The sequence below is a fragment of the Aythya ferina genome (genome assembly GCF_964211825.1).
Source record: "Aythya ferina genome assembly, chromosome: 3".
In the NCBI taxonomy this organism is placed as follows: Eukaryota; Metazoa; Chordata; class Aves; order Anseriformes; family Anatidae; genus Aythya; species Aythya ferina.
The window spans coordinates 43314507-43321826 of NC_140298.1; the positions used below are offsets into that span (position 1 = coordinate 43314507).

The 7320-nt window shown below is 48.6% G+C and overlaps 1 long non-coding RNA gene across 3 annotated transcripts; it reads right to left on the reverse strand.

The window, feature by feature from the left end:
• Positions 1 to 470: 470 nt before the first annotated feature.
• LOC311435108 lies at positions 471 to 5283 on the reverse strand. Of its 3 annotated transcripts, XR_014691946.1 has the most exons (3): positions 4914 to 4981; positions 4741 to 4803; positions 471 to 2122 (listed from the first exon to the last, which is right to left on the reverse strand). It is a non-coding gene; the product is annotated as an uncharacterized lncRNA (long non-coding RNA). The 3 variants fall into 3 exon arrangements; XR_014691944.1 differs by lacking the exons at positions 4741 to 4803; positions 4914 to 4981 and adding an exon at positions 5019 to 5283; XR_014691945.1 differs by lacking the exon at positions 4741 to 4803 and having other exon boundaries at positions 4860 to 4996.
• Between the last annotated feature and the right edge of the window lie 2037 nt (positions 5284 to 7320).

Below are 7320 nucleotides of genomic sequence, written 5' to 3' on the forward strand. Positions count from 1 at the left end.
TACAGATGACGAAAGAGAGATTATCCCGCTTCTGCTGCAGGGTCTCACAGAGAGGAGCAGCACGGCTGCTACAAAACTCAAGGACCATGTGCGTACAGTTTAACCCCAATGCCAATTTTTCAGTACAGAAACTGAACCAAACCCGTGCTTGACTTGGTGATTAGCCAGCATAACCGCTGTGGTCCTCCCACCTTGGCCTTCAACTGCCTCTGTCCCGTACTCATCCCTGTGCTGGGACAGAGGGACGCAGTGTGCCAGCCCGGACAGTGCCAAAATACACAGGGTGAGTGGGAGGCTGGAGGCTGACTCAGATAGCTGCCCAGAAATGATGTGTGGGGCATGATGCTCCCTCCTCGCAGGGGCAGAGGTTCCCTGCAGGAGCGTCACCAGCTCTATCTCCTTCTGCTCCTCAAGGAACAGTCCCCTTGAGGTCTTCGTGCTGGTGACCATCCACCTGCAGAGCTCATCAAACGGTGTAATACCTGCAAACAATCTGGGTCCTTCCCTGCAGCAGGTGCTGTGAGGAGGGGAGACAATCCCAGACTGAAGCAGCCAGGACAGCACAAGGCTGTCCTAAGAGGGAAAGGGGATACAAAGATGTGACATGATTCACCTTCAGCCACACAGCAGGTTAGAAGCACCTCAAGGACAAGAATCTGAGTTTCTTGCCTCTCAGCCTCGTGCATTACCTACTTGATCACGCTGTACCTGAATACCTCAAATGACATCCACGAGGCAGAAGAGCAGTGACGGCAATGCCTGCACGGTGTGATCCCTGCCTCAAAGAGCTGGAGCAAGCTTTGTTGTGAGATTGACGCACTTTGTGAGATGCTCCTGCTGAATGCTTTTGTGTCACGGAGGGGATTTGCACCTTCCCAATGTTTCTCAGCTGGGTCAGCCACTGAAGTCTTCAGGCTGTTCCCTGTGGTGAGTGAGGAAAGCAGCCGGGCGACTGCTGTCTGGGAGATGCTACAACACTAGGTCCAGAAGGCTCTGCCACCAAGCATCCTGCTCCCCTGAGTGTTGTGAGATTGCCACCACAAAGTTCAGTGAAGCTTTACTCCCTGGGGATCCTCTTGGTGAGACCTGGAGAGGTTAATCCTTGGTGGCCCCACTGGGATATTGAAATTCTCATTGCGACCCCAGGGCACCATTCAGGGTAGTTATTTCCTAGCCTGGAAAATTCAGTGAAATTAAAAGCAACACCACAGAAAGACCTTTGGAAGCTGGGGTATCCTCACCCCAGCCTTCCTCAGCCACCTCTACCCCTTCTCCTGCTCCTCTGCCCACACTTTCTTGCCCCGGACGGGCAGGTAGCAGCAGGACTCAGCTATTTTGGCTGCAATTCAGTGTTCCTCTGAGAAGAATATTTGCAACAGGTTCCCCATTCTCCCTTTCTCACTGGAGGAGTGGTTTTAATCATACATGGTAGATGCCGTCTGTTAGTGGGAAACGGACTGGCTAGCTCCCTACTGCGGTGGTGCAGGGACTCTCTTATTTCCAGGAGTTGTAGCTGCCAAAAGGAAGCTCCTACTCACAGAGACAGACAGAAATGGGGGCAAAAATGAAACTCTCTTGAGCCAGCAACCACAATATCCCCCCCTCCAAATACAGTCCATGCTATAAAAAAGGCAGAAACCTCCTGAGACCTGAGATAAGGAGGTGGCGTTTGGGTTGGCTTTGATTTGAGGGTACATAACTGCTTCCAGCCAAGCTGTGGGGCACATTGGCCTGCCTCCCACTCTCAGATCCCATAGACAGATGAAGAGAGGTGGAAAGCAGTGGGGCAGACAGGGGCAGGCAGCTTTACAGTAAGGCTGCCCGGGCTGCTGGAGCCCCGCAGAGCCTCGCAGGGCTGCATTGCAGACACATCAGCTCCAGCAGGGCTAGCTCCAGCCAAGGCAAGGGGACTATGTGCGGAGTTCAAGCCTGCAGAAGGAAAACAGCAAAGGCAGGAGCTAACCCAGCAGCCTGCAGAAGCTCTCGCCTTCCTCTCCTGAGCCGAAGCTGCCTCCATGTGGCAAAGCTGCCTCCAAGTCCTCGCAGCACCTGGCTGCCTCCACCCCAGCCAGGGGCGCTCGGAGATGCTCTCGCCTTCCTTCGCTTCGTGCAGCCCATAGTTCTGAAAATAATGGGAAAAAAAATAAATTCTTACCCACCGGTGGCTTTTTGCAGGAAATAATAAAAGAGCTTGTGACTGAAGTTTCTGAGGTTTCAGAATTTCCTGCTCACTCCTTTCTACTGGGTGGTTTTTAAGCAAACACTGAAATGTTTGCTGCAGTTTAGGATTAATTTTATTTTTTATCTTGCCTTATTTTTCCACCTTTTCTATGTTAATGGTAAAATTACATTTTAGCTTACTGCCTAAGGGAGAAAGCTGAAGAATAGGAAATTCAGCTCGGGGTCCTCCTAGTGAGAAAAGAATTAAGCCTGCCTCCCAGTCAAGCTGCTGAAACACATGCTGATGAAAGCCTCTGTAAACCATAATCCCCCCTCTAGCCCCCCCAAATAAAATAATAATAACAAACAAACAAAAAAAAAACAGTGGAAACAGTGGGAGCTCTTATAACCATTCTCCCAGGAAAATTTGAGCTCCTGTAGGGCTTTCCTCTGACTCATGGGGTTTGAAGAGATGCTGTAGCTTGGCTCCTCTCCCACACTGCCACTTGGTGTTTCACAGTCCAAAGAAAAAGAATAAAACTAATCTTAAAAGCACCCTTTTGTTTGTAAAACGACCCCTTTCCAAAGTAGCGAATTAATGAAGCAGCGTTGGCTCAGCTCTGACAAAAGCCTGGAAGAGCAGCTCGGAAAGCTGTGCCTGTTTGTCTTGGTAAAGCACTCAGATGGCTGTCTAACAATGACATTTCAGCTGCCAGCACAGATAACGCTGTCATTACTCACCAAAGCACAAAAAAATATGTGTTTCATGTTTTTTTCTGGGTGTGCAATGGAGGGGAGTAGCGATGCTGGGCAGAAAGGGGACAGACATGGTCAGGGAAGGCAGAGATGATGCCTGGCCCTGGGATGCCGTGAGCATCAGGGACCCCCATGCACCATGGGCTACACAGGGGAACAAGTCAGCCCCAGGGGATGTCTGCTCTGTGTTAGCATTTCATAGCCAGGCAGCGGGCAGTGGTGGCAGAGCTGCACACAGCGTGAGCATGGCTGAGTCCTAAAGCAGCATTTGGGACAGGCACCTCCTCAGGACAAGGCCCTTTTGCTCTTACACAGCATGGTGAAAACAGCCTGGCTGTGGCCTCTCGCCTCTTGCTGCTGTGCAAAATGATAATGAGCGCCCACTGTAATTTTGACTTCCTCCTCTGGATGAGATCTTGATATCTTGCAATTCCTCCAAGGTACATTTTTTCTTGACTAAGCCCAGAGCAGGATTTCCAAAGGGCACTAATTGAAGTCCCTTCCCTTGATTTCCAGTAGCCTTTTTCTCATTGCTCTGCAGCAGTTTTCACTGGGATGGCTGTGACATTTAGTAGGGCAGTCTAGTCCTCAGGCCTGGCTTGCAGTCCCAGCACAACCCCTAAAACTCTGCACGACCTTCCTGACCTCCCCTCCCTTTGCTCTCTTCTCCCTCTGGAAATGAAAGAGAGAGAAGGATGCTCTGGCCCCTCTCCAGAGGGCAGGCCAGAGAGAGCCTGTAGGGCCTTACTGCTGAAAGCTGAAGGAAAAGTCCTAAAAAAAATAATAGCCCCAAGCTGGGCTCAGTTTGTCTGGTCTCAGCTGTAGGTGGAGCATTGTAATGTCCCAAGTTAGCAAAGATGCGTGCAGGAGCATATGCAAACTCTGCCAGGCTGCAAGCCACCAGGCAGAAGTCCACGCTCTGCACTGAGCCAAAGGAATGGAAAGTATAAGAAATAGTGTGGTTTCATGTGACTGTGGCTGTGACATTTGGATTCAAATCAATGCACAAGTTCAGAGGCCGCCAAGCAATTTTAAATGAGACTAATCTCAGAGGCAGAACAAAGATGTTTTATATAACTTCATACAAAGTCAGAGGAAGAAGGAAGGTCAGAGAGCTGCCCGGTTTCACAGATGGCACCTCAGTCTACATAATATGTATCCATAAATTGTTGCAAATGTAAGGAGAGCTATAAAGGGACTAAGGCAAAACCAGTCATGCCTCTCAAACCCCTGGAGAAGGAGCACAAAATTAAATCATCTAGCCTAAAAGAGTCCCTTAGAGAAAAACAGATCACAGTGAAGGGGCTTAGCTAGCAGTCAACAGCACTGGAAAACTTCGGATAAGTCAGGTCAAAGGCTATGGATAAGCCCTGCGATGCTAAACTCATGACAGGGCATGAGGTTTACCCATGACAGGGTTATGAAAGACTTAATCAGGTTGCTGTCATTTGTACAACCAACTTTAAATCCTGAATGACCAGGGTCCACCTGGTGTTGATGGGGAAGGAATTACGTAAGTGTGACTAAGAAAAGCACACGCCAGATGTTAAAAAGCGGGGGCTGAGAGTCAGAGCTGTAGCACGAAGCTATGCAGGATGCCAGGGAGAAGTGGACCTAATAGTTTCCTACAGCAGGCCTTTTGGGTTCCCTTTATGTCTCCTTCTACTCCTTGAATTACAGCCTGAGAAAGAGAAAATAGGACTCTCTGTCAGTTAAGACCACAGAAAAACAAACTAGACCCTCTGCCTTCTCAATGAAAAAGAGACAATTCAAGGAAGTCTGACCTGATAGCAATGATGGTGGGAAAGGAAATGACAGAATCACCTGTTCCAGCACCATGTCTGTGCCACAAGAAGATGGTGAGAAAAGTCTCATCAGCCCAAAGCTCTGGAGAACAGGAACAAAGGTGTCACCTCTGGAGCAAAAGTAAAGCAAAATCCCACCTCTCTAGACTCCACTCCTAGCCATGGGCTGGTGGGATTTCACAGAGCACTTGCCTATGGGCTCCAAGAGCTGCTGACATCCTCGCTGCCAGTGATCCTCATCTATAGCTAGTGGTGTAAATGATATCTGTGGGCAGAAGCAGTTGAGCTGGTACTCACATTCTTTTCAGGCTTTAGAGCCAAGGCTGAGGGTAACAGATAAAGCTCCAGGTGTTCCAGGAGCAGACGTTTAGTGATGGTGCTTGGGGAAGAAAAAAGCTTTCAGCTTTAGCATACATTGCCGGCCTATGCATTGCTGATGTTGCTACACTGCCAGTTTGCAAGCCTGCCTCATCCTGTGGCTCGTGGAGAGATATCTGCAGACCACATGAGCCTAATGGTTTCCAGAGCTGGCCTGTCAGGAATTAATTGCATTTGCTCTGACAGCTCTCTTTCAGCTGGCAGTGCCTTTACACCTGTGCAGGCACCCACTTTGCAGGGCAAGGACAGCCCTGCCCTATCAGCCCTGCTGGGAGAGAGCCGGGGGGCTGGAAACTTGCTGTCCCCCTGACAGTGCAGCCCTGGAGAAAGGACTTCATTGCTCAGGGCTGTCACAAGCCCTGCTCTTACATTGCTTCAGTGTCACAGTATGTTCATTGCAATAGCTTGTCAAGTTAAAATGTACAAAGCCTGGTGTCAAAGCCTCTTATCATCTGTGTTTGCCTACCTTCCCAGTGTTAACACCTACTCTGCTTTTTCTCAGTGCACCAGCATGTCTGAGGACCAAAGCCCTTCTACATTGGCTGTTTGTCTGCCTGTATCCTGAGGTATCTGAATATTTTGGTGCCTGTCCCCAGTGGAATACCTCACAAATAATTGCTTTGCTTGGCATCCCTGCAGTTATCCCCAGCAAAGAGGCCAGGACCAAATAGGTGTAATTGTTCTTTTATTTGTATCAGGGTAACCCCTTTGTGTCAAGCCTCCCAGCCATACCCACCTTTCAAAAACACAGAGGTCAAACCACTTCTACAGCATTTCCCCTTTCTCTCTTATCTCCCCATTGCCTTATACCTAATATGTATATTGTTCCTGCAGGGCAGGAAATATCTTGAAATTGCATATCTACACAGCAAGGAGCACAATGCAGTTTAATAGTCCCTACTATATATAAATCTAATACATATAATTTTCCCTATCCTGAAACCAATAAATGAAGGGACTGGGCCAGAGATGCTATCAATTTATTTAGTTCACTCTTTTCCTAACATAATTTCATGATTTATTGCAGCATCCTATCCTATATAGGATGCAAATATTCTTGTGCATGAGACCAAGACCCATGTTTCACTTTCTTCCCACCTATTACAGTCCCTGAGGATCTGCAGACAGCACCAAGCAGCAGCAATAACAAGAGTTGTCTCTGGGGAGAAAAGCACTTCTCACTGGTTTCAAAAGGGAATTTCATGGTAAAAGAGCAAAACTGCTAGAAGTCCTTTTTCTTGTAAAACTCTTGAGTGTGGCTAGCTAGATACAAAGTTTTGTATATAACTGAGAACTGAAATATTTTGTTAGCATTTTCTGCTCACTCCTCTTTTTCCCAACTGCTTTCTCCAGGCTCCATCTCTTCAGCCCACTTTCAGCCAGGTTTGATACCAGGGCTGAGACCTCAGAGATGTGAACTTTCCTGCAGTGTCAGGACTTGAGCACAGTGAGGAGAGGGGAAAGTTGTCCCTGCCCTCTGAGGGAAAGGCTGCAGTGTGAAACATCCCTTATTAACATACCAGAGCATTCACTTAGGACAGAAACTTTATGAATTCCCCTACAGCACAAAGAGCACCCATCAGAGCTCAGCCCACACATTTCTGATTGCAGCTGAACTCTGAAAAGCGGGAACTCCCTGAGGTGATATGCGGTCACTCCCCTTGGGCTCTAGCAGGTGTGGAGGCTGTGTATCCAAGATGCTGAATGTCTCCTTCCCCGGCTTTCACATTAGTCTGGAGTGTGAGAACATGCCTTGCCCCACACAGAGATGTTGGGGATGAGGTGCATTCCTGTTTTTTTTTAACCGCTGGCTGAATGTGGGATGTTGGGTACATCACATCTCTGAGGCTCACGTTGGCACTTATGACCTTCTCCTGCCTTAGTCCCTTAGCTGGGATCCATCTCACATGACTATACACATTTAATAGCTGAGCAACTACCCTCAGCTAGTCCATGAGGCTTCACCTAAAGGGAAATGAAAGACGTGGTCATCTCCAGAGAGATCTTACGGATGAGGACACAGTGAATCACTTCCTGGAGGCACTGCTCTTCTGTACTGACTGTAGAGAAAGCCGAGGTGAGCAGTTTGGAGTCTGTTCTGCAGACCTAAAGTTCGGTCAGATGACTGCCACGTTTGGAGCACAAGGCCTGCCTCTTCTCACACGTCTGGACAGCATCCATACATTTGGACAATGGGAACTTGGTCTCAGGAGGGAGCCTG